Source organism: Sciurus carolinensis, chromosome 8 (assembly GCF_902686445.1).
Source record: "Sciurus carolinensis chromosome 8, mSciCar1.2, whole genome shotgun sequence".
Classification (NCBI taxonomy): domain Eukaryota; kingdom Metazoa; phylum Chordata; class Mammalia; order Rodentia; family Sciuridae; genus Sciurus; species Sciurus carolinensis.
In genome coordinates this window covers 116,453,269-116,480,517 of record NC_062220.1, presented here as the reverse complement: position 1 = coordinate 116,480,517, position 27,249 = coordinate 116,453,269, and the positions used below count along the sequence as shown (strand labels likewise).

Here is a 27,249-nt window from a genome sequence, read left to right as displayed (position 1 = left end):
ATAAAAGATCCTTCTGCATCAGTATACTCAAGGCACAAGATGTGAATTCTCAGATTGAGCCTGTGGACCCTCAGTTGGTTTATCAACAGGGATCTGTGTCTTGCCCCAGAGTGGGGGGTTCCCTGGATCAAGGCTGTGTCTACACATCCATGGGTCTCTGGTGACTCAGACAGCACAGCCACTGGCCCTTGTTATCTCTCAACAGAGAAGCACTCTGAGAAGCATTATAGACTGCTTCCCCCCCATTGCTCCATGGGAAAAAAGAAATCCTGTGGTGGTCAGGTTCTTTCTTTTTCCATATATAAGACGTTTATGGATGCAAATCCCTCAGTATCTGTCCCATCTGATTCATTTAAATCTGTCCACATGAACCAGCATGACTGTAATAAATAATAAACTATCAGAGGGTGCTTATTTCAACACCATATGGACAGCAACACTAAACAAATGCTCTACTGAGGATGGTGACAATGTTCTACATACTTCTCTGTGGTTTTGAGGGAGAATATCTAGTTGGTCTTATCTATAACAGACTAGAATTTAGAATAAATCAGGAGATAGGGAAGCAAGGGCCTGGCTAGAATAATTGGAAGATGATTTCTCTGTCATTGGGAGATGCAAACCACAAAAATAGTGGAAAAGGAAGTAGAAACAAGAACAAAGGGAACAAAAAAAGGGTAAACCAAAGAACTGCAGGTGTGACTACCTCTAAGCTATGAGCTTCATGGCCCAGGAAGTTGCATGTGGGTCTCAGGAGAGATTGGATCTTTTGGACCAGCTGTTTCTCCTGCCCAATCTGCTTTCTGAGAGCACTATAGTCATCAAGGTGGCCTATGACATGGCAGCCATTCTTGCTGGTGAAGGAGCCATCAGTAGCATCACCCTCCAGCTTGGGAGAATTCTTCATTCCTGAAGAAGCATTCAAATCCAGCTCTGAAAAAGAAAACCACAGTAATATATGATCTGCTGTTATTTATGGTATATATCTCAGTTCCCACCAATACAAAGAGACAGTGGAAGAGCCCAGGACCAAGAAAGGCAAAAAAAAAAAAAAAAAAAAGCCTTCAAAAATGCAAAGTGGGTGACAGGGTGAAGGTCATAGAGACTTTTGTTTCTTTATTTTTATAATCTTCCTTACACCATTGCATAATGATAAAATTGCCAGAAGACAAATTTTGTCTTTATGATAAGTGGAATATTTAGGACAAGTATTATTACAAACATAAAAAATTTTCTGGGTAGAAAAGGTACAGAAGCTGGACACAGAGAACACATTTAAGAACGGAGGAACTACTGGGCAGTGATGCAAACAGAGCAATAGGACAACTGCGGTAAGAAGAATGAGGAGAAAGGCAGCCACAGAAGATTCAATAAGTAGGACTGAAGGCTTTGTGGCACACAGAGAAATTTTTCTAAATTCACATAACACACTTACAGAGGACCAACAGTTATTTGCATTAATAATTTTCCTTCATGGTGTCCAAGCCATTTAATTGTCATATTTACCATTTGTCCTAGTGAAAATGGCAGGATCTGAGCCAAAAGAAAAAAGAACTGTGGAAGACCAGAGTTGGAGAGTTCATGTCAACTTTCCAAATTGAAGGGGAAGAAACTGAATCTATGGAATCTGAAAACCACAGTTTTCAGGACACCTTGAACACTCTGCACAAATCATGCACAGTCTAGTCTTGACCACATACAATCTAAGGCAGCAGGACTTCCCTCTCATACATAAGCCATATGAAAAAGCAAAAGTCAACAAATCACTTAGATGATATGTTTCTTTTATTCAGAACAAAAAAAAAATGTTTCCTTGATGAACAGGTATTCCAAACAAATATAATTTCCAGCTTAAAAACTTGTTAGGTATAATTTTATAAGCCAATTTTGAGTATAATTTTCTATGTGCTGTCTAGTACAATGCCTTCAAGTGAAACTTAGATATGCACAAAATCATATGTATATGCAAATATGTATGAAACACACACACATATACACAGATATATACATATATGTTAAAATACTGATCAAGGGCTGGGGTACAGTTTGGTGGAAGCTTGCTTAGCACACAGAAGGACCTGGGTTCAATTCCCCTGGACTAAGAAAATAATTTAAAAGTTTATCAAAATGTGAAGTAGCACCAAAAAAAAAAAAAAATGTTCCTGGTAAGAGAATAGTGGGTCAGTGCCAGGTTCCAGTCCAGTACTCTGGGGGCTGGGAGCAAGAGAAGAGTAGGAAACAAGCCATGGGGCTGCATCTCAGCTGGTGCATGGGAAAACAGTGACAAGGGAAGCCTTGTTAGAAGGAAGTGGAGATGTGTCTCAACACCACACCAACCATGGTAGCTCCAAAAGGGGAAGGCAACAACCTAATGTAATGCTTTGCAGTTCCTGCCATGTGGGTATTATGCTTAGCAGTCCACAGATGTTTCTTACTTAAAGCCACAATAAAAAGTCCATGAAATTCTCCACTTTCATTTGACAATTGAGGTCATTATCTGATAAATGAGTATTCAGCAAAAACCAAAAAAAAAAAAAAAAATAAGGATTAACATTACCCAAGAATATCTGGCACAAGAATTTGGAGGCTTAAGCTTAGAGAAACCTGAGCAGAAGTGATTGAGGATATGGCCATGCAGGTGATTAGAGAGGATGAATTAAATGGCGCACCAAATAGAAAAACAAGACACAGAAGTGAAATAATGTGTTAAGAAGTTGGGGAACGGGACTCTGTTAACATTCAAATTAAACTTAGGGAAACAAGGAAGAGATTGGATATTGAAGAAAGTCAGAGAGATCTAGTAAACATGCTTATCTGAAGAGGCAGGCAAGAGATTGGGGCAGAAGTAAATGTCTACCATATGAAATAAATTTGCCTGCCACCCATCACTTTCCCATAGCCATGGTTTCCTTAGGGACAGGAACATTTTGCCACAACCGAGTTCCCCTATGTGAAGGAAAGGGAAGTTATTCTAGAGAGTGTAGGAAGGTCTGTGATACTGAGACAGAGCCTGGTCATGTGGAAGGAAGACTGACTGAAAATCAAAGCATCTGATTAGAATCTCTAGGCCATGTAAACCCCAACTTGTCTATTAATATATCCATGCCCCCTTCTGCCAGTTGGATCATGTAAAATACAAAGAAAATAAAAGCTATCCTACTATAAATGAAATTGGAAAAAACTGACCCCAGGGCAGTATGTATCTCCCACCTATAGTCAAATTCAATAGATTTTTCTTCTGCCTTTTAAGTTTGTTTTTTAACTTATTTTAATTGTAAACAAATGGGATACATGTTGTTTCTGTTTGTACATGGAGTAACAGCATACCATTTGCATATTCATACATTGACATAGAGTAATGATATTGGATTCATTCTGTTATTTTTTTCCTCCCCCCACCCCTCCCACATCTCTTTTCCCTCTATACAGTCCCTCCTTCCTCCATTCTTGCTCCCCTCCCACCCCCCATTATGTGTCATCATCCGCTTATCAGTGAGATCATTCGTCTTTTGGATTTTTGAGATTGGCTTTTCTCACTTAACATGATATTCTCCAATTTCATCCATTTGCCTGCAAATGCCATAATTTTATTATTCCTTATAGCTGAGTAACATTCCATTGTATATATATGCCACAGTTTCTTTATCCATTCATCAATTGAAGGGCATCTAGGTTGGTTCCACAGTCTGGCTATTGTGAATTGAGCAGCTATGAACATTGATGTGGCTGTATCTCTGTAGTATGCTGATTTTAAGTCCTTTGGGTATAGACCACGGAGTGGGATAGCTGGGTCAAATGGTAGTTCCATTCCAAGTTTTCTAAGGAGTCTCCATACTGCTTTCCAGAGTGGCTGCACTAATTTACAGCCCCACCAGCAATGTATGAGTGTACCTTTCTCCCCACATCCTCGCCAACACCTGTTGTTGCTTGTATTCTTGATAATCGCCATTCTAATTGGGGTGAGATGGAATCTTAGGGTGGTTTTGATTTGCATTTCTCTTATTACTAGAGATGTTGAACATTTTTCCATATGTTTGTTGATTGCTTGTACATCTTCTTCTGTGAAGTGTCTATTCATTTCCTTAGCCCAATTGTCGATTGGATTATTTGCATTCTTGGTGTAGAGTTTTTTGAGTTCTTTATAGATTCTGGAGATTAGTGCTCTATCTGAAGTATGAATGGCAAAGATTTTCTCCCACTCTGTAGGCTCTTTCTTCGCATTGCTGATAGTTTCCTTTGCTGAGAGAAAGCTTTTTAGTTTGAATCTATCCCAGTTATTGATTCTTGCTTTTATTTCTTGTGCTATTGGACTCCTGTTGAGGAAGTCTGGTCCTAAGCCGACATGTTGAAGCTCTGGACCTTCTTTTTCTTCTATAAGAGGCAAGGTCTCTGGTCTGATTCCGAGGTCCTTAATCCATTTTGAGTTTAGTTTCGTGCATGGTGAGAGATATGGGTTTAGTTTCATTCTGTTGCATATGGATTTTCAATTCTCCCAGCACCATTTGTTGAAGAGGCTATCTTTTCTCCATTGCATATTTTTGGCAGCTTTGTCTAGTATGAGAAAATTGTATTTATTTGGGTTTGTGACCATGTCCTCTATTCTGTACCATTGATCCACCTTTCTATTTTGGTACCAATACCATGCCGTTTTTGTTACTATTGCTTTGTAGTAAAGTTGAAGATCTGGTATTGCGATACCCCCTGCTTCACTCTTTCTGCCAAGGATTGCTTTAGCTATTCTGGGTTTTATATTCTTCCAGATGAATTTCATAATTGTTTGCTCTATTTCTGTAAAGTAAATCATTGGGATTTTAATTGGAATTGCATTGAATCTGTATAGCACTTTTGGTAGGATGGCCATTTTGACAATATTAATTCTTCCTATCCAAGAACATGGGAGATCTTTCCATCTTGTAAGGTTTTCTTTAATTTCTTTCTTTAGTGTTCTGTAGTTCTCATTGTAGAGGTCTTTCACCTCTTTTGTGAGATTGATTCCCAAGTATTTTATTTTTTTCGATGCTATTGTGAATGGGGTAGTTTTCCTAACTTCTCTTTCTGAAGATTCATCGCTTATGTATAAAAATGCCTTAGATTGATGTGCATTGATCTTATATCCTGCTACTTTACTGAATTCACTTATGAGATCTAAAAGTTTTCTGGTGGAATTTCCTGGTTCCTCTAAGTATATAATCAAATCATCAGCAAATAGGGATAGTTTGAGTTGTTCTTTTCCAATTCGTATCCCTTTAATTTCTTTGGTCTATCTAATTGCTCTGGCTAGAGTTTCAAGGATGATATTGAAAAGAAGTGGTGAAAGAGGGCATCCCTGCCTTGTTCCAGTTTTAGGGGGAATGCTTTCAGTTTTTCACTATTTAGAATGATATTAGCCATGGGCTTAGCATAGATGGCCTTTACAATGTTAAGGAATGTTCCCACTATCCTTATTTGTTCTAGAGTTTTGAGCATGAAGGGGTGCTGTATTTTATCAAATGCTTTTTCTGCATCTATTGAAATAATCATGTGATTCTTGACTTTAAGTCTATTGATATGGTGAATTACATTTATTGATTTCCGAATGTTGAACCAACCTTGCATCCCTGGGATAAAACCCACTTGATCATAGTGCACTATCTTTTTAATATGTTTTTGTATGCAATTTGCTAAAATTTTGTTGAGAATTTTTGCGTCGATGTTCATTAAGGATATTGGTCTGAAATTTTCTTTCCTCGATGTGGCTCTGTCTGGTTTAGGTATCAGGGTAATAATGGCTTCATAGAATGAGTTTGGGAGGGTTCCCTCCTCTTCTATTTTATGGAATACTTTGAGAAGTATTGGAATGAGCTCTTCTTTAAAGGTTTTGTAGAACTTGGCTGAGAACCCATCTGGTCCTGGACTTTTCTTTGTTGGTAGGCTTTTGATGACTTCTTCTATTTCATTACTTGAAATTGGTCTATTTAAATTGTGTATGTTCTCCTCGTTCAGTTTAGGCAATTCATATGTCTCTAGAAACCTGTTGATGTCTTCGAAATTTTCTATTTTGTTGGAGTATAGGTTTTCAAAATAGCTTCTAATTATGTTTTGTATTTCAGTCGTGTCTGTTGTGATGTTTCCTTGTTCATTCCGAATTTTAGTAATTTGGGTTTTCTCTCATCCTCTCTGTTAGTGTGGCTAAAGGTTTATCAATTTTATTTATTTTTTCAAAGAACCAACTATTTATTTTGTCAATTTTTTGTATTGTTTCTTTTGTTTCAATTTCGTTGATTTCAGCTCTCAGTTTAACTATTTCCTGTCTTCTACTACTTTTGGTGTTGGTCTGTTCTTCTTTTTCTAGAGCTTTGAGCTGTAGTGTTAGGTTGTTTATTTGTTGAGTTTTACTTCTTTTGTTAAATGCGCTCCATGAAATAAATCTTCCTCTAAGTACTGCTTTCATAGTGTCCCAGAGATTTTGATATGATGTTTCTTTGTTCTCGTTTACCTCTAAGAATTTTTTAATTTCCTTCCTAATATCTTCTGTTATCCATTCATCATATAATAGCATATTGTTTAATCTACAGGTGTTGGAGTACTTTCTGTTTTTTACTCTTTCATTTATTTCTAACTTCAATCCATTATGATCTGATAGAATACAAGGTAGTGTCTCTATCTTCTTGTATTTGCTGACATTAGTTTTGTGGCATAATATATGGTCTATTTTAGAGAAGGATCCATGTGCTGCTGAGAAGAAAGTGTATTCGCTCTTGGTGGGATGGTATATTCTATAAATGTCTGTTAAGTCTAAATTATTGATTGTGTTATTGAGATCTATGGTTTCTTTGTTCAATTTTTGTTTGGAAGATCTGTCCAATGGTGAGAGCGGCGTGTTAAAATCACCTAGTATTATTGTGTTTTTGTCTATTTGGTTTCTAAAATTGAGAAGGATTTGTTTAACCTACATGGATGAGCCACTGTTTGGGGCATAGATGTTTATGATTGTTATATCTTGCTGATTTATGCTTCCCTTAAGCAGTATGAAATGTCCTTCTTTATCCCTTCTGACTAACTTTGGCTTCAAGTCCACATTATCTGAAATGAGGATGGATACTCCAGCTTTTTTGCTGAGTCCATGTGCATGGTATGTTTTTTCCCATCCTTTCACCTTTAGTCTATGGGTATCTCTTTCTATGAGGTGAGTCTCTTGCAGGCAACATATTGTTGGATCTTTCTTTTAATCCAATCTGCCAGTCTATGTCTTTTGATTGATGAATTCAGGCCATTAACATTCAGGGTTATTATTGAGATATGATTTGTATTCCCAGTCATTTGGTTCATTTTTAAAATTTTATTTATTTATTTATTTTTTTGACACAACTTGGTTCCTTCTTTATTTGACAGTTCCTTTAGGATAATTCCTCCCTTTGCTGATTTGCTTCTTTGTTTTTTATCTCTTCCTCATGGAATATTTTGCTGAGAATGTTCTGTAATGCTGGTTTTCTTTTTGTAAATTCTTTTAGCTTTTGTTTATCATGGAATGATTTTATTTCATCGTCAAATTTGAAGGTAAGTTTTGCTGGGTATAAGATTCTTGGTTGGCATCCATTTTCTTTCAGGGCTTGAAAAATGTTGTTCCAGGCCCTTCTAGCTTTCAGGGTCTGGATTGAAAAATCTGCTGATATCCGTATTGGTTTCCCCCTGAATGTAATTTGGTTCTTTTCTCTTACAGCCTTTAAAATTCTGTCTTTATTTTGTATGTTAGGTATTTTCATTATAATGTGCCTTGGTGTGGGTCTGTTGTAATTTTGTGTATTTGGAGTCCTATAAGCCTCTTGAACTTGATTTTCCATTTCATTCTTCAGATTTGGGAAATTTTCTGATATTATTTCATTGAATAGATTGTTCATTCCTTTGGTTTGTTTCTCTAAGCCTTCCAAAATCCCAATAATTCTCAAATTCGTCCTTTTCATGATATCCCATAGTTCTTGGAGATTCTGTTCATGATTTCCTACCATCTTCTCTGTTTGTTCAACTTTGTTTTCAAGGTTAAATATTTTGTCTTCAATATCTGAGGTTCTGTCCTCCAGGTGTTCTATCCTATTGGTTATGCTTTCTATGGAGTTCTTAATTTGGTTTATTGTTTCCTTCATTTCAAGGATTTCTGTTTGGTTTTTTTTCAATATCTCTAACTCTTTATTGAAATGATCTTTTGCTTCCTCTATTTGCTCTTTTAACTGTTGATTGGTGCTATCATTCAATGCCTGCATTTGCTCTTTCATCTCATCATTCAAAGCCTGCATTTGCTCTTTCATCTCATCGTTTGCTTCCCTGATCATTTTAATTATGTACATTCTGAACTCCCTTTCTGTCATTTCTTCTGCCATGCTGTCATTGGATTTTATTGATGTAACATCTAGATTTGTTTGGGGCATTTTCTTCCCTTGTTTTCTCATATTGTTCAGGTATCAGTGGACCGCTAAGATATTGCAGATTTCCTCTATTGACTTATAATATCCCTGAAGATTGCTAGTATATCCTCTCTTATCCTTCAGTAGCCTGAAGTCTTGGAGGAAGTTGATAATGCGGTGCTCCACAAGGAAGCTGCCTCTCTAGGGGTGGTGGCCTTCAGGTGGGGTATATTCCCTGATAGTGGGCAGAGGTGCCTCCACTTGTTGACCAATGGTCATCCAAAGGGGAACTAGGCTGCAGGCTGAGGCAAGGCCTGTTTGTGCCTGTGTCTCTGGTTTTACCGTCCTTGTGGAAAACCTCACCCAGCAGGGAGGACTCATCCAGTGGGGAGGTCTCGCTAGTCAGTTCCCCTCCTAGAGGTTCCCCTCAATCTACAACTACCGCCTGGTCTGGGCTGTCTTCCTCTGCAACGTTCCCAGGGGCCCAGACCTACCTCCTGGGCCTGGGAGCCTCACCCTTCGCAGACGAGTCTCCTTAGGCTGCCTCTCCTCAGAGAATCTGCCCACAGTCCTGGAAACTTCGCTCCGTCCCTAGGTTGTCTCTGTGCGGCTCTTCCACCAAGAAGCCAGTCCTGGGACCCTGCTCTGCACCTAATCGCCTGGCTATGCAGCCCCTCCTCTGAGCCACCTGGAGCCCCGTACAATAGCTCCAATACCCAGAGACCCGCCACACACCTCCTCCTGTGGACAGCGGCCCGGTGTTCCGACGCAGTCACTAGGAGTCCAAGCAACTCACTTCGCGTCTCCTCCTCCCGCCAACCGCCCGTAGCCCTAGGCAGTCACTCCGAGTCCAAGTGACCCACCCTATTCCTTCTCCTCCTCGGGGTAGCCCCCCCGGGTGTTCAGGAGCGGTCGCTCAGAGACCATGCGACCCACCGCGCTCCAACTCCAGGCAGGCCACCGGTGTTCAGGAGCGCTCGCTTTGAGTCCAAACAACTCACCACTTGCCTCCTCTTCTGGCAACCGCCAGTGGCTCTGATGCAGTCACTCCTAGACCAAGCGACCCGCTGCGATTCTCCTCTTCCTCTGGGCAACCCCCCGGTGTTCAGAAGCAATGACTCTGAGTCCAAACAGCTCACTACGCAGCTCCTCCTTAGGCAGCTGCCCGGAGCCCCAGTGGTTGCTCCGAGTCCAAGCGCTGTGCTGAGCCGCCTCCTCTAAGATGATCCCAGTTGTCCGTTTTTACCGCTCCAGTTGGGGGAGGGGCGTTTCGCTGAGCAACTCTACTTCACAAAGTTCCCTGCGTTCCGGGGCTACCGCCCCATCCGGGACACCTCCCCAACGGGAGAGACTCACCCAGCGGCTTTGAGTTGGTCCCAAGTCTCTCACTATCTCCTCTTTTGAATCCTGCGTCCTGGAGCAACATGAAATGCAGCTGCCCTCTAGTCCGCCATCTTGGAAGCTCTTAGGGAGTTTTGATTTGCATTTCTCTTATTACTAAAGATGGTGAACATTTTTCCATATGTTTGTTGATTGCTTGTATATCTTCTTCTGTGAAGTGTCTATTCATTTCCTTAGCCCATTTGTCAGTTGGATTATTTACATTCTTGGTGTAGAGTTTTTTGAGTTCTTTATATATTCTGGAGATTAGTGCTCTATCTGAAGTATGATTGGCAAAGATTTTCTCCCACTCTGTAGACTCTCTCTTCTCATTGCTGATAGTTTCCTTTGCTGAGAGAAGCTATTTAGTTTGAATCTATCCCAGTTATTGATTCTTGCTTCTATTTCTTGTGCTATGGGAGTCCTGTTAAGGAAGTCTGATCCTAAGCCAACATGTTGAAGATTTGGACCTACTTTTTCTTCTATAAGATGCAGGGTCTCTGGTCTGATTTCAAGGTCCTTGATCCATTGTGAATTGATTTTTGTGCAGGGTGAGAGATAGGGGTTTAGTTTCATTCTGTTGCATATGGTTTTCCAGTTTTCCCAGCACCATTTGTTGAAGAGGCTATCTTTTCTCCATTGAATATTTTTGGCAGCTTTGTCTAGTAGGAGAAAATTGTATTTATTTGGGTTTCTGTCTGTGTCCTCTATTCTGTACCATTGATCTACCTGTCTATTTTGGTGCCTATACCATGCTGTTTTTGTTACTATTGCTTTGGAGTATAGTTGAAGTTCTGGTATTGCGATACCCCCTGCTTCATTCTTCCTACTAAGGATTGCTTTAGCTATTCTGGGTTTTTTATTCTTCCAGATGAATTTCATGATTGTTTGCTCTATTTCTGTAAGGTACGTCATTGGAATTGCATTGAATCTGTATAGCATTTTTGGTAGTATGGCCATTTTGACAATATTAATTCTGCCTCTCCAAGAACATGGGAGATCTCTCCATCTTCTAAGGTCTTCCTCAATTTCTTTTTTCAATGTTTTGTAGTTTTCATTGTAGAGATCTTTTACTTCTTTGGTTAGATTGATTCCCAAGTATTTTTTTTTTTTTGAGGCTATTGCAAATGGAGTTGTTTCCCTCATTTCCCTTTCAGTTGTTTCGTCACTTGCTTATAAAAATGCTTTAGATTTATGCATGTTGATTTTATAGCCTGCTATTTTGCTGAATTCATTGATGAGGTGTAGAAGTTTTCTGGAAGAGCTTTTTGGATTCTCTAAATATAGAATCATGTCATCAGCAAATAGTGACAGTTTAAGTTCCTCTTTTCCTATTTGTATCCCTTTAATTTCTTTGGTTTGCCTAATTGCTCTGGCTAGAGTTTCAAGGACAATGTTGAATAGAAGTGGTGAAAGAGGACATCCCTGTCTTGTTCCCGTTTTTAAAGGGAATTGTTTCAGTTTTTCTCCATTAAGAATGATGTTGGCCATGGGCTTAGCATAAATAGCCTTTACAATGTTCAGGTATGTTCCTACTATCCCTAGTTTTTCTAGTGTTTTGAGCATGAGGGGGTGTTGTATTTTGTCAAACGCTTTTTCTGCATCAATTGAAATAACCATATGATTCTTATCCTGAAGTCTATTGACATGATGGATTACGTTTATTGATTTACGGATGTTGAACCATCCTTGCATTCCAGGGATGAACCCCACTTGATTGTGGTGCACAATTTTCTTAATATGTTTTTGGATACGGTTTGCCAATATTTTGTTAAGGATCTTTGCATCTATATTCCTCAAGGATATTGGTCTAAATTTTTCTTTCCTTGATGTGTCTTTTCCTGGTTTGGGTATGAGGATGATATTAGCTTCATACAATGAGTTCGGTAGGGTACCCTCCTTTTCTATTTCCTGGAATACTTTGAGAAGTATTGGAATGAGTTCTTCTTCAAAGGTCTTGTAGAACTCGGCTGAGAATCCATCTGGTCCTGGGCTTTTCTTGGATGGTAGATTTTTAATGGCTTCTTCTATTTCATTGCTTGATATCGATCTGTTTAAATTGTGTATGTCCTCCTGGTTCAGTTTGGAAGGAGCATATGTGTCTAGAAATTTGTCGATGTCTTCGGTAGTTTCTATTGTGTTGGAATACAGATTTTCAAAGTGGCTTCTCATTATGTTCTGTATCTCAGTGGTGTCTGTTGTGATATTTCCTTTTGCATCATGTATTTTAGTAATTTGAGTCTTCTCTCTCCTTCTCTTTGTTAGTGTGGGTAAGGGTTTGTCTATTTTGTTTACTTTCTCAAAAAACCAACTTTTTGTTTTATCAATTTTTTTAATAGTTTCTTTTGTTTCAATTTCATTGATTTCAGCTCTGATTGTAATTATTTCCTGTCTTCTACTACTTTTGCTCTTATTCTGTTCTTCTTTTTCTAGGGCTTTGAGCTGTAATGTTAGGTCATTTAGTTGTTGACTTTTCATTCTTTTCTGGAATGCACTCCATGCAATGAATTTTCCTCTTAGTACCACTTTCATAGTGTCCCAGAGATTTTGATATGTTGAATCATCATTCTCATTCACCTCTAAGAATTTTTTAATCTCCTCCCTGATGTTTTTTGTTATCCATGTTTCATTCAATAGCATATTATTTAGTCTCCATGGGTTGGAGTAATTTCTGTTTTTTATTTTGTCATTGATTTCTACTCTCAGTCCATTATGATCTGATAGAACACAAGGCAGTATCTCTATTTTTTTGCATTTCCTAAGGGCTGCTTTGTGGCATAACATATGGTCTATTTTTGAGAAAGTTCCATGTGCTGCTGAGAAGAAAGTGAATCTGCTTGTTGATGGATGGAATATTCTATATTTGTCTATTAAGTCTAGGTTATTGATTGTGTTATTGAGTTCTATGGTTTCTTTGGTTGGATTTTGTTTGGAAGATCTATCTAGTGGTGACAGCGGTGCATTAAAGTCACCCAGAATTATTGTGTTGTGGTCTATGTGATTCCTGAAATTGAGAAGGATTTGTTTGATGTACAAGGATGCACCATTGTTTGGGGCATAAATATTTACTATCGTTATGTCTTCCTGATTTATGGTTCCCTTAAGCAGTATGAAATGTCCTTCTTTATCTCTTCTGACTAACTTTGACTTGAAGTCCACTTTATCTGATATAAGGATGGAAACCCCCGCTTTTTTTTACTGAGTCCATGTGCATGGTAGGTTTTTTCCCATCCTTTCACCTTTAGTCTGTGGATGTCTTTTTCTATGAGATGAGTCTCTTGCAGGCAGCATATTGTTGGGTCTTTCTTTTTAATCCATTCTGCCAGTCCATGTCTTTTGATGGATGAGTTCAGGCCATTAACGTTCAGGGTTATTATTGAGATATGATTTGTATTCCCAGTCATTTGGCTTATTTTTGGTTTTTAACTTGGCTTGGTTTCTCCTTTGAGTGGTTTTTCTCTAAGGTAGTTCCTCCCTTTGCTGACCTACATTGTTGTTTTTCATTTCCTCCTCATGGAATATTTTGTTGAGAACATTCTGGAGTGCAGGCTTTCTATTTGTAAATTCTTTTAACTTTTGTCTTCATGGAAGGATTTTATTTCATCTTCAAATCTGAAGGTTAGTTTTGCTGGGTATAGTATTCTTGGTTGGCAACCATGTTCTTTCAGAGCTTGAAATATGTTGGTCCAGGCCCTTCTAGCTTTTAGGGTCTGGGTTGAGAAGTTGGCTGCTATCCGTATTGGTCTCCCCCATATGTGATCTGATGCTTTTCTCTTGCGACCTTCAAAATCCTATCTTCATTTTGAATGTTAGGCATTTTCATTATAATGTGCCTTGGTGTGGATCTGTTGGGATCTGTGCATTTGGTGTTCTGTAAGCCTGTTGTACTTGATTTTCCATTTCATTCTTCAGGTTTGGGAAATTTTCTGATATTATTTCATTGAATAGGTTGTTCATTCCTTTGGTTTGTATCTCTGTGCATTCCTCAATCCCAATAATTTTTAAATTTGGTCTTTTCATGATGTCCCATAGTTCTTAGAGATTCTGTTCATGATTTCTTACCATCTTCTCTGTTTGGGCAACTTTATTTTCAAGATTAAACATTTTGTCTTCATTGTCTGAGGTTTTGTCTTCCAAGTGGTCTAGTCTTTTGGTGATGCCTTCCATTGAGTTTTTTATTTGGTTTATTGTCTCCTTCATTTCAAGGATTTCCATTTGGTTTTTTTTTTTTTTTTTTTTTTTTTGAGAATCTCTATCTCTTTGTTGAAATGATCTTCTGCTTTGCAGGTGCTCTTTCAGCTTATTGGTATTATCATTCATTGCCTGCATTTGCTCTCTTATCTCATCCTTTGCTTCGCAAATCATCTTAATCATGTATAATCTGAAGTCCTTCTATGACATTTCTTCTAACATACTGCCATTGGATTCTATCACTATAGAATCTAGATTTGTTTGGATCATTTTCTTCCCTTGTTTTTTCATGTTGTTCATGTATCTTCCCCTCTAGCAGTGCAGATCTGGGGTATTGCAGATTTCCCCCTATAGGCTTATAGTGGCCCTATAGGTTTCCAAAACCCTTTCTTTATGGGGAGATCAATATTAGCAGTGCCCAATTCAGACAGTCTGCAATCTTAGACCAAATAGCCCCTGTGGGGATAAAAACAAAATTGTCATAGTAAACAAAATGATTTCAAATATTATCTTTGGTAAAACAAACAGGTTTGCAATAAGGTCTGCAGTTTCTAATGGGGTACAAAGAGGATGCAGAGGGATGTAGAATGTGGCTGTTAATGGGATAAGAAAAGAATATACAGAAGTTCTAGAAAATAGAAAGGGTGAGAGTGTAATCAAAAGAAATCAGTTGTTAGCCTGCAAAAAAGGGATAAAGAGACTCTGAGGGAACAGGTAAACAAAAGGAAAAGAGAGCAAGAAAAGTAAAGAAATAAAAACTTAAAATTTTTTAAAAAGGAGAAAAAAGAAAATCTACTGTGTAACAGTCATATACTAATGAAACCTCCCAGTGTTCAGTAGCCTGATACATGAGAGGTACCTGACAACGAGCTTCATGCCTCCAGCAGGCGTCGCAGGATGGGATTTGCCCCACCCAAATTTCGGAGCTACAGCTTCCAGGATTATCCAAGATGGCCATTTTGGCTTTGAAATGTGTTGGCAAATGGGGAGCTGCAGCTCAGGGGTGGACGTGGTCAGCTGGAGGTCCTGGAGACGGGATGCGGTTGGTCCTGCAGGGGTCCTGGAGTTGTGGTGTGTTTGGTGTGGTTGTGGGATCCTGGACACCAGGTGCAATCAGTTGGTCTGGGGTTCCGGTGATAGGGTGCAGTCAGTTGGTCTGAGGGTCCTGGCGGCAGGGAGCAGTCAGTCGATGCGAGGGCCCCAGAGGCAGGGAGTGATTGATTGGGCTGAGGTATCCTGGAGACGGGGCTCAGCAAGTCCGGCCAGGGGTCCTACGGGGTCTGGTTGTTGTCTCAAAATGGCAGCAGCCACGTGAAATCAAACCTGCAGGTACTGTAACAGTGAACTTCCAGGCAGCAGCATCCAGCTGGGGCTCCACTGGTGGTCGGCAATCAGTTTGCTGACTATTATCGGACGATCGGGAGGTGAACTTCGTGCATTGGGTGATGGATAGGTGTAAGGCAGGCAAAAATTGCTTTTTTAGTTTTTACAATCATTTTCTTACATTCTTTCCTTTTCAAAATTAGAGCTCTATAGTTATACATAGTAGTGAGTTCATTTGGACAAAATCATACATATATGTAATTTGATTTTAGTTCAGAATTCCCCACTTTCCCTCCCTCTTTTTCCTGTCATCCTCCCTAACCTCTACCAATCTCCCTCATCTATTCTACTAGACTTCCTTTTGCTCATTCATTCATTTGTTCTTTCTACCTATGCATAAAGGTGGAGTTCCCTGTGGTATGTTTATATGTGCACATAATTTTTTAAGAATCATTCTGCATTGCCTCCCATTACCCATCCCTCCACTCTGCCTCTCAATCTTTTTCTACATTACTGCTCTTCCCTTTATCTTTAGGATATCCTATCCTGCCCTTCCTCTTTCCTTTGTTTGACTCTAGTTTCTGCATAGGAGAGAAAACATTCAATCTTTGAGATTTTGTGTTTGGCTTATTTCACTTAGCATGATATTCTCATTTCTATCTTTTACCTGCAAACATCACAATTTTATCCCCTTTTATGGCTCAGAATCCCAGTGTGCGTGTGTGTGTGTGAAAGAGAGAGAGAGATATGATATGTCAGAATTTCTTAATCCATTTATCTATTGAGAGGAATCTGAGCTGATTCCATAATTTAGCTATTGTGAAATGTGCTGTTATAAATATTGAGATAGCTCTTTCACTGTAGTATGCTGATTTTAGATGTTTTGGCAAAATACCAAGGAATGGGCAAATGCTCTTAGGATGCTTACCTCTCTAGTTTTTTGAAGAATCTCCATATTGCTTTCCAGAGTAGTTATACTAGTCTGCAGTCCCACTATCAATGTACAAGTGTACCTTTCCCCCAACAACCTTGCCCATATTTTCTGATGTGTGTATTCTTGATCATTGCCACTCTGGGTTGAGATAAAATCTTAGTGTAGCTTTTATTTGCATTTTCCTGATTGCTAGTGATGTTTAACATTTTTTTCATATGTTCGTTAGCCATTTGTGTTTCTTGTGTTGTGAAGTTTCTATTTAGTTCTATTGCCCATTTATTAATTGGGTTATTTGGGGGGTTTGGCATTAAGTGTTTTGAGTTATTTGTATATTCTGGGTATTTGTCCCTTATCAGATGAATAGCTGGTCAAGATTTTTTCCCATTCTGTAGCTCTCTCTTCACACTCTTATTTATTTCTTTTGCCATGTGGAAGCTTTGCAGTTTGATGACATTTCATTTATTTATTCTTAGTTTCATTTCATGAACTTCAAGTATCTTGTTAAGGAAGTTGGCGTCAGCAATTATGTGAAGGACTGTTGACCCTATGTTCTCTTCTAGCAGTTGAAAATTTTATAGTCTAATTCCTAAGTGTTTGATTCATTTTTATTTGAGTTTTGAGCACAGTGAGAAATAGGGTTCTGGTGTTCTTTTTCTATATAGTTATCCATTTTTTCCCAGCGCCATTTGTTAAAAAGGCTGTCTTTCCTCCAACATATATTTTTGGCACCATTGTTAAGTATCTGAGGGCTGTAATTATGTGGATTTGTCCTGTGTCTTCTATTCTGTCCCACTGGACTTTGGGTCTATTTTGGTGCAATATGATGCTGTTTTTGTTACTACAGCTCTGTAGCATTACTTGTAGTCTGGTATTTTGTTGCCTCCTGCTTTGCTTTTCATGCTTAATATTGCTTTGGCTATTCTGGGTCTCTTATTCTTCCAAATAAATTAAAAAATTGTTTTTTCTTTCCTAATTCTGTGGTGAAAGTCATTGGTATTTTGATGGGGATTGTATTGAACCTGTATATTGCTTTTGGTAGTATGACAATTCTGAGAATATTAATTCTGCATCTCTGAGACTATGGGGTCTCTCTGCTTCTATGTTGTGATGTCTTGGGTTGCTTTCCTCTGTCACACACTTCTGCCTTGACATTTGACCTCATGTCCAGTCCTGAAGAATGGAGCCAGTCTTTTATGGTCTGAGACCACTGAAAATTTGAGCCCCAAAATAAATGTTTCCTACTCTGATTGTTCTTGTTAGGTCTTGAAGTCACAGCAGCAGAAAAGCTGACTGAAACACCAAGGCTGAGGTGGAGTAGATTATGTGTGAGGTGAGATTCAATGTTGCTTGATGAAGATGTATTTTTTAGTTGCAGGATTTCTACACTGTGAGCATGAATGTCTCAATCTTTTTCTGTCCTCTCTTTTTTTTAATTTTTATTTTTTAATTTAGATTCATTGTACACAAATAGGGTATAACTTTGGTTTCTCCAGTTGAACACGAAATAGAGTCACACTGTTTGTGTAATCATATATATACAAAGGGTAATGATGTTCATCTCATTCTCTTTCCTTCCCCCCATACCCTCCCCACCCCTCTATACAATCCATCCTTCCTCCATTCTTACTTTTCCCCCATTATGTATCATCATCCATTAACCAGTCTTTTACCATTAACCTTAAATGGCCAATTGAGACTAACAGTTCTGAGACCGTTCTTCCACCACTGATTAAGACTGGGGTGGCAGATGTTAGGGATAATATTCATTTAGCCTTCTGAGCTTTCTGGGCAGACTTGGTGACCTTGCCAGCCCCAGCAGCCTTCTTGTCCACTGCTTTGATGACACCCAGAGCAGCTGTCTGCCTCATATCACAAACAGCAAAACCACCCAGAGGAGGATAATCAGAGAAGATCTCAACACACATGGGCTTTCCTGGAACCATATCACCAGACTTCAAGAATTTAGGACCATCTTCCAGTTTCTTACCAGAATGGTGATCAATCTTTTCTTTCAGCTCAGCAGACTTACATACAATGTGAGCTGTGTGACAATCCAGTACAGGGATATAGCCAGCACTGATTTGGTCTAGATGGTTCAGGATAATCACCTGAGCAATGAAACCAACTGCTTGCCTTGGTGGGTCATTTTTGCTGTCACCAGCAACATTGCCATGATGAACATCTTTGAAAGGCATGTTTTTGACATTGAAACCTACAATATCTCCATGAAGAGCTTCACATAGAGCTTCATGGTGCATTTCAATGGACTTTACTTCAGTTGCAACATTGACTGGCACTAAAGGTGACCACCATTCGAGGCTTGAGAACTCCAATCAGTTCACAGCCCACAGTAGTATCAATACCACCAATTTTGTACACATCCTGGAGGGGCAGACGCAAAGGCTTGTCAGTTGGATGAGTTGGTGGCAGGATGCAATCTAAAGCTTCAAGCAGTGGCACTGACATCTTTACAGGTGACTTTCCATCCCTTGAACCAAGGCATATTAGCACTTGGCTCCAACATGTCACCATTCCAACCAGAAATTGGCACAAATGCTACCGTGTCAGGGCTATAGCCAATTTTCTTAATGTAGGTGCTGACTTCCTTATCAATTTCCTCATATCTCTTCTGACTGTAGGGTGGCTCGGTGAAATCCATTTTGCTAATACCAACAATTACTTGTTTCACACTCAGTGTATAAGCCAGAGGGGCGTGCTCACAGGTCTGCCCATTCTGGTAGATACCAGCTTCAAATTCACCAACACCAGCAGCAACAATCCAGACAGCACAGTCAGCCTGAGATGTACCTGTAGTCATGTTTTTGATAAAGTCTCTGTGTCCTGGGGCATCAATGATAGTCACATCATACTTGCTCTTCTCAAATTTCCACAAGGAGATGTCAGGGGTGATACCACACTCACTCTCAGCTTTCAGTTTATCCAAGACCCAGGCATACCTGAAGGAGCCCTTTCCCATCTCATCCAGCTTCTTTCTCAAATTTTTCAGTGGTTCTTTTGTTGATCCCACATTTGTAGATCAGATGGCCAGTAGTGGTAGACTTGCCTGAATCTATGTGTCCCATGACAATGATGTTGATATGAGTCTTTTACTTTCCCATTATGTCTTTGATTTAGCAGTGGTTTTCATGACACCTGTGTTCTGATGGCAAACCCATTGTGGAAAAAAAAAAACCCTACATTTATTGATTTCTGGATGTTGAACAAATCTTGAATCCCTGGCATGAAACCCATTTGATCATGGTACACTATCTTTTTAATATGTTTTTGTATGTGATTTACTAAAATTTTGTTAAGAATTTTTGCATCTATGTTCATTAGGGATATTGGTCTGAAGTTTTTTTTCCTCAATGTGTCTTTATCTGGTTTTGGTGTCAGGGTGATACAAGCTTCATAGAAAGAGTTTGAAAGGGTTCCCTCCTCTTCTATTTCATGGAATACTTTGAGGAGAATTGGAATGAGTTTGTTTTTGAAGGTCTTGTAGAACTTGGCTGAGAATCCATCTGGTCCCAGACTTTTCTTGGTTGGTAGGTTTTTGATGACTTCTTCTATTTCATTGCTTGAAATGATCTATTTAAATTGTGTATGTCCTCCAGATTCAGTTTGGGCAGATCAGATGTCTCTAGAAAACCTGTCAATGTCTTCGAGATTTTCTATTTTGTTGGAGTATAGATTTTCATAGTAGATTCTAATCATGTTTTGTATTTCAATAGTGTCTGTTGTGATATTTTCTTTTTCATCATGAATTATAGTAATCTATAATCTGAGTTTTTTCTCTCATCCTTATTAGTGTGGCTAAGGGTTTATCAATTTTGTTTAATTTTTTTCAAAGAACCAACGTTTTGTTTTGTCAACTTTTTGAATTATTTCTTTTGTTTCAATTTCATTGATTTCATCTCTAATTTTAATTATTTCCTACTACTTTTGGTGTTGATCTTTTCTTCTTTTGGGGGGGCTTTGAGCTATAATTTTAGGTCTTTAATTTGTTGAGTTTTTCTTCTTTTATTGAATGTGCTCCACGCAATGAATTTTCCTCTTAGTATTGCTTTCATAGCATCCAAGAGATTTTGATATGTTATATCTTTGTTCTTGTTTGCCTCTAAGAATTTTTTAATCTCCCTCCTGATGTCTTCTGTTATTCATGCATCATTCAATAGTGTATTATTAGTCTCCAGGTATTGGAGTAGTTTCTCTTTTTTTATTTTATTGTTGATTTTTAATTTCATTCTATTATGATTTGATAGAATGCACGGTAGTATCGTTATTTTTTGTATTTGCTAAGACTAGCTTTGTGGCATAACATATGGTCTATTTTAGAGAAGGATCCATGTGCAGTTGAGAAGAAAGTGTATTCACTCGTTCATGGATGGAATATTCTATATATGTCTGTTAAGTCTAAATTATTGACTGTGTTTCTTTGTTCATTTTTTGTTTGGAAAATCTGTCCAATGGTGAGAGATGTGTGTTAAACTCACCTAGCATTATGGTGCTGTGGTCTGTTTGGTTCCTGGAATCAAGAAGGATTTGTTTGACCTACATGGATGCACAATTGTTTGGGGAATAAATATTTATGATTGTTATGTCTTACTGATTTATGCTTCCCTTAAGTAGTATGAAATGTCCTTCTTTATCCCTTCTAACTTTGGCTTGAAGTTCACTTTATCTAATATAAGGAAGGAAACCCCTGCTTTTTAGTGAGTTCATGTGTGTACTATGTTTTTTCCCATTCTTTCACCTTTAGTCTGTGGGTATCTTTTTCTATGAGATGAGTCTCTTAAAGTCAGCATATTATTAGGTCTTTCTTTTTAATCCAATCTGCCAATCTAAGTCTTTTGATTGATGAGTTTAGGCCATTAACATTTAGGGTTATTATTGAGATATGACTTGTATTCCCAGTTGTTTTGGCTTATTTTTGGTTTTTAACTTGACTTGGTTTCTCCTTTAATTGGCTATTCCTTTAGTGTAGTTCCTCCCTTTGTTAATTGTTAATTTTCATTTCTTCCTCAAGGAGTATTTTGCTGCAAATGTTCTGTAGTGTAGGCATTTTATTTGAAAATCTTTTAGCTTTTGTTTATCATAGAAGAATTTTATTTTTTCATCAAATCTGAAGGTAAGTTTTTCTGGGTATAAGATTCTTGGTTGGCATTAATTTTCTTTCAGAGCTTGAAATATGTTGTTCCAGGTCCATCTAGCTTTTAGGGTCTGGGATGAGAAATCTGCTGATATTCATATTGGTTTCCCCCTATATGTAATCTGATGCTTTTGTCTTGCAGTCTTTAAAATTACATCTTTATTTTGTATATTACATATTTTCATTATAATGTGCATTGGTGTGGATCTGTTGTAATTTTGTACATTTGGTGTCCTGTAAGCCTCTTGTAGTTGATTTTCCAATTTATTCTTCAGATTTGGAAAATGTTCTGATGTTATTTCATTGAATAGATTGTTCATTCCTTTGCTTTGTATCTCTGTGCCTTCCTCAATCCCAATAATTCTTAAATTTGGTCTTTTCATAATATCCCATAATTCTTGGAGGTTCCATTCATGATTTCTTACCATCTTCTCTGTTTGGTCAACTTTGTTTTCAAGATTATATATTTTGTCTTCATTGTCTGAGGTTATGTCTTCCTAGTGATCTAGTCTGTTAGTGATGCTTTCTATTGATTTTTTTATTTCATTTATTATTTCCTTCATTTCAAGAATTTCTATTTGGATTTTTTCAGAATCTCTATCTCTTTATTGAAGTGCTTTTTTGCTTCCTGCATTTGCTCTCTTAACTGTTGGTGTTCATTCATTGCCTGCATTTGCTCTCTTACCTCATCCTTTATTTCTTGTATCATTTAAATTATGTACATTCTGAACTCCTTTTCTGACATTTCTTCTACCATGCTGTCATTTGATTCTATTGATATAGTATGTAAGTTTGTTTGGGACATTTTCTTCCCTTATCTTTTCATGTCGTTTGTATGTTTTCCCCTCGAGCACTGCGAATCTGCGGCATTGCAGTTTCTCACCTATAGGCTTATAGTGTCCTTGCAGGTTTCCATTACCTCATCTTAAACTGTGAGATCAATATCAGCTGCACACAATACAAACAAAATGTAGCCTTAACCCAAATAGTCCCTATTAAGATAGTAACAGTATTGCCTTAATAAACAGAGATGATGAGTTTGATTGTTATTTATAGTATAAACAATACGTTTGCAATAAGGTCCACAATTTCTAATGGTGGACAAAGAGAATGTGGAAGGGTTTATGGTGTAACATTAATGAGATAAGAAATGAGTATACAGAAGTATTAGATCATAGGCAGAATGAAAGCAGAATCAAAAGAAATTGGTTGTTAGCATGAGAAAAGAGAGAAAGGTACTCCAAGAAAACAGATAGATAAGAAGAAAATACAGTAGAAAAATAATAAAAAAGAAAAGTAGCAATAATAATAATAATAATAATAAAATAGTAATAATAATACAAATAAAAAATCTACAATAAAACTATAAAATACTATTCAAACCTCCTAGTCTTTAGTAGCCTGATGCATGAGAGGTACTTGATAATGTGGTGTCCCAGGAAGGGAGCTACCAGGACTAAGGATGGTGTTATCCAGGTTGGAACTAATCCATGATAGTGGGCAGAGGTGACCCCACGTGTTGGCAGATGGAGGACAGTAGTGGGGCACAGGAACTGCAAGCTGGGCCTGAGCAGCACTGAAGGCCACGGGCTGGTCCTGGGCAGCACTGGAGATGTGTGCAGGTGGTGGCTGAGCTTGGGTGTGGTGCTGGAGATGTGTATAGGCAGTTGGGAATGTATTTACCTGTCCTTCATTTATACAGGATAGCTTTACTGGCATTTTCCCCCCTTTACTACTATGAAAATGTCACATCACTCTTTCCTAGGATAGGAGCTGTCTACTATGAAGTCTGCTGTGAGGTCACTTGGGACCCTTTATGTGCTATTGAGGGGATGGATATGTTAACTAGCTTGATTTAATTCTTCCATACCATGTTCATAAATCATAACAATATTCTATATTCTATAAATCACATAATTATAAACTGTCAATATATAATGAAAAAATAAAATTACAGAGCAATTTTAGAAACAAGAACAAGCACACAAGAGAGAAAATACAGTGCCATAATTTGATTACTTGAATAGATAGCAAATCTGACTGAAAAAAAAAAAGGTTAAGGAAGAAATTACCAACATTTAAAAACTGGAAAGTTTTTAAAGACATGGATGTTTTAAAGACATGGATGACAATACAATATAATAAAATACTACAGTTCATACCAATACATTTGAAAATGTGTATCAAGAGAACACTTTTCCTTGAAATATTATTTCTCCAAAACCAACACAAGAAAAAACTTTTTAAAAACCTCAATAGTACTATGTCTATTAAAGAAATTGAATATGTATTTAAGATATTTTTTAATAATTAAAAATATAAATAATCCAGATTCAAATATCATCTTTGATGTGTTCTCCAAATATTATGAAAGAAACAACACCGATCACTTGCAAATTCTTCCTCAGAAAAGGAAAAATAAAAAGGAATACTGTCCAGTTTGTTTTATGAGGCTACCATTTTCTCAATTCCAAGTCCAGCAATGGCATAATAAGAAAAAATTATAGGACAAAGTCTTATCAAGGACAGAAATTTTCTTTAAAGAAACTACTTCATCAGTTTGATTACAGGCATGTAAAACTTAATTAACATTCAAAATCAATCATTGTAGGCCATCACTTTCATAGAATTAAGAGGAAAATAAAAATTCTTTCAATACATATTTAATAAAATTCAGTGTACTTTCAGGATAAAAATGCTTTAGCTAACTGGAACAAAATAAAACTTCCTTAACTAGAGATAGAGTTTCCAAATACAAAAAAGTCCTATGGACAGCTGTTTTAGTAAAATATAGACAGGTTTTTCAAGTAATGAGAAAAAGATACAGAAGCCTCAGTCCAGAGCCTGCACTCTACACCTCCACTACCACTCTACTCTACACTACCACTATGGCTCTTTGATATTAAGCTGGAGGTTCTCAGCAAATCAAACAGGGCAAGAAAGAATGCATGTATAGAAACACAAGAAATGAAACAACATTTGCAAGAGACACTGTTGTGCACAAAGAATATTCAAAAATATCTAAAATAAATTGTTAAAATTAATACACAAATTTAGAAGATCAGAAAGTACATCAGTAATACCAGTAATAACTACCTAGGGAATGATATCTCCCAAACTGCACCACTTAATAGAAGTATCAGTACTTTTTACAACATATTTCTGGCATATATGCTTATTTGTAAATTGAGGTATATGCATATAGATGTATATATGTCTTTCTGTCTCTCTATCTTGCTGGACCATGATCAAACTGACATTTCTGGGCAGTGGAAAACAAAAATACAATTTCTTCACAAAAGCATGTGAAATTAATTGATATTCATGTGAAGATGAAGGAATCTTGTTCACTACCATGTACCACATAAAAGTGAATTCAAAGGGTATTTGAAAACTAAATGTAAGGGGTAAAACAAAGCAAAGCAAAACAAGACAAAACAAAAATTCCTTAGGAGGAGACAAAGGTTGTCTTCAATGGCCACAGAGCAGGTGCAGATTTCTTGAGCAGACAGAAAAAGCACAAACCATAATAGCTAAGATGTGTCTGGGAATTTAGAGATCACCTAGCCCCATTCCCTCCTCACAAATGAGGAGATTAGACTACAAAGGATACAATTCTTATACAGAACGAACACCTCCAGGAAGCTAAACATCTATTGCATTATCTCCACTTTACAGACAGCGAGACATTTAGTAAGTTGCCCAGAGTGACAGAGCTGGCACAAGGAGAACTGGGATTCTAACAGAAGCCTGAGTCCAGAGCCTGCACTCTACACCTCCATCACTCACGAACGCTGGAAGCTGAAATTTCAAGTTCTGTATTTTAGTTTAACTTCAAATAACTGAAGAATCACAGCATCTAAGGATTTTCTCAAAAATCAACATTCAAATTTTTGGCCCTTACTATAAATGAATAAACAGTTAAATTCAAAACTACATTTTCTAAATGAACTTCTTCAAACAACTTTATAATACTGAACTTCCTAGTCAGTCATTGGTCCAATTGTTATTAGCCCACAAACTTCCACTACTTAAGAATAGCTCCCCTCCTATTTTCTCTCTTTCTCTCTCTCCCTGTCTCTCTCTCTCTCTCTCTCTCTCTCGCTCTCGCTCTCGCTCTCGCTCTCGCTCTCGCTCTCTCTCTCGCTCTCCCCCCCCCCACAGGGCACACACTGCCTGTCCACTTAATAAAATCTCTTCCACGAGCTCCTGACTCCAGAGTGGTTTCTGGGTGCTTTTTCAGTATGTCATTTCACCGTTACACATTTTATTCCACAATTACCCTGACAAGTCTTTCTTAAAATAAGTAACAAGGGATCCAAGATGGCGGCCTAGAGGGAGACTGCACCCCCGGTCGCTCCAGAACCCAGGAGCTAAGAGGGGGAGGCATTGAGAGACTCGGACTGAAATAGAGCCACGGGTGAGTCTGCCCACTGGGTAAAGCTCAGCCCGGGTGGCAGGCCCAGATAGAGGAGGCTTAGCAGAGCCGGGCAGGGCAGCTAGAGTCATCCACAGGTGGCCCTGCGCACTCCGGCGGTGGGCCCCGCCCACACAGCCAGCTTCTCCAGGTTCTCGAACGGAACTGGTCCGCTAGTGAGAGCCTTTCTGACCAGAACAAGCTCCGAGTCCCGGAGCCGTTGCAGCGCAGTGTACTCTGGCAATGAACCAGCGGAGAGCCTCGATCTGCAGGCAGCCTCTGGGATTAGGGCAGGGCAGCCAGAGACCTCTTCAGGCAGCTCTGTCCACTCCGGCTGCGGACTCTCTTCACGGGGCGATCCAAGATGGCGGCCTAGAGGGAGACTGCACCCCCAGTCGCTCCAGAACCCAGGAGTTAAGAAGGGGAGGCATTGAGAGACTCGGACTGAAGTGGAGCCACGGGTGAGTCTGCCCACTGGGTAAAGCTCGGCCCGGGTGGCAGGCCCAGATAGAGGTGGCTTATCGGAGCCGGGCAGGGCAGCTAGAGTCATCCACAGGCAGCTCTGCGCACTCCGGCGGTGGGCCCCGCCCACACAGCCAGCTTCTCCAGGTTCTCGGAATGGAACCGGCCCGCTAGTGAGAGCCTTTCTGACCAGAGCAGGCTCCGAGTCCCGGAGCCCTTGCAGCGCAGTGTACTCCGGCAAAGAACCAGCGGAGAGCCTCGATCTGCAAGCAGCCTCAGGGATCAGGGCAGGGCAGCCGGAGACCTCTTCAGGCGGCTCTGCCCACTCCGGCTGCAGGCTCTCTTCACGGGGCGATCCAAGATGGTGGCCTAGAGGGAGACTGCACCCCCGGTCGCTCCAGAACCCAGGAGCTAAGAGGGGGAGGCATTGAGAGACTCGGACTGAAATAGAGCCACGGGTGAGTCTGCCCACTGGGTAAAGCTCAGCCCGGGTGGCAGGCCCAGATAGAGGTGGCTTAGCGGAGCCGGGCAGGGCAGCTAGAGTCTTCCCAAGGTAGCCTTCCACACTCCGGCAGTGGGCTCTTCCCACACGGCCAGCTGCACGGTGCAGGCCCACAGTGAGCATTTCCGCACAGAGCCAGTTCCAAACCGTGGAACCAGTAGGGGGCTAGGGGCAGTTTTCTTCGGATGAGCTGCTTTATCAGATTCCTCCAAGACATCAGGCTACTGAAGGCTGGGAGGTGATACACTGGAAATCTACTGGGACACTATAAGCCAATAGTGGAAAACTGCAATATCTCAGGGTCCCACTGACAACTGACCAATATGAGAAAACAAGGGAAGAAAATATCCCAAACAAACCTAGATACTACATCAATAAAACCCAATGACAGCACAGCAGAAGAAATGTCAGAAAGGGAGTTCAGAATGTACATAATTAAAACGATCAGGGAAGCTAATGAGGAGATGAAAGAGCAAATGCAGGCATTGAAGGAGGAGATGAAAGAGCAAATGC

General features: G+C 39.1%; 1 pseudogene; it reads right to left on the bottom strand.

Moving 5' to 3' along the window:
* Positions 1-17,899: 17,899 nt before the first annotated feature.
* On the bottom strand, positions 17,900-19,325 carry LOC124991852 (elongation factor 1-alpha 1-like; annotated as a pseudogene).
* Between the last annotated feature and the right edge of the window lie 7,924 nt (positions 19,326-27,249).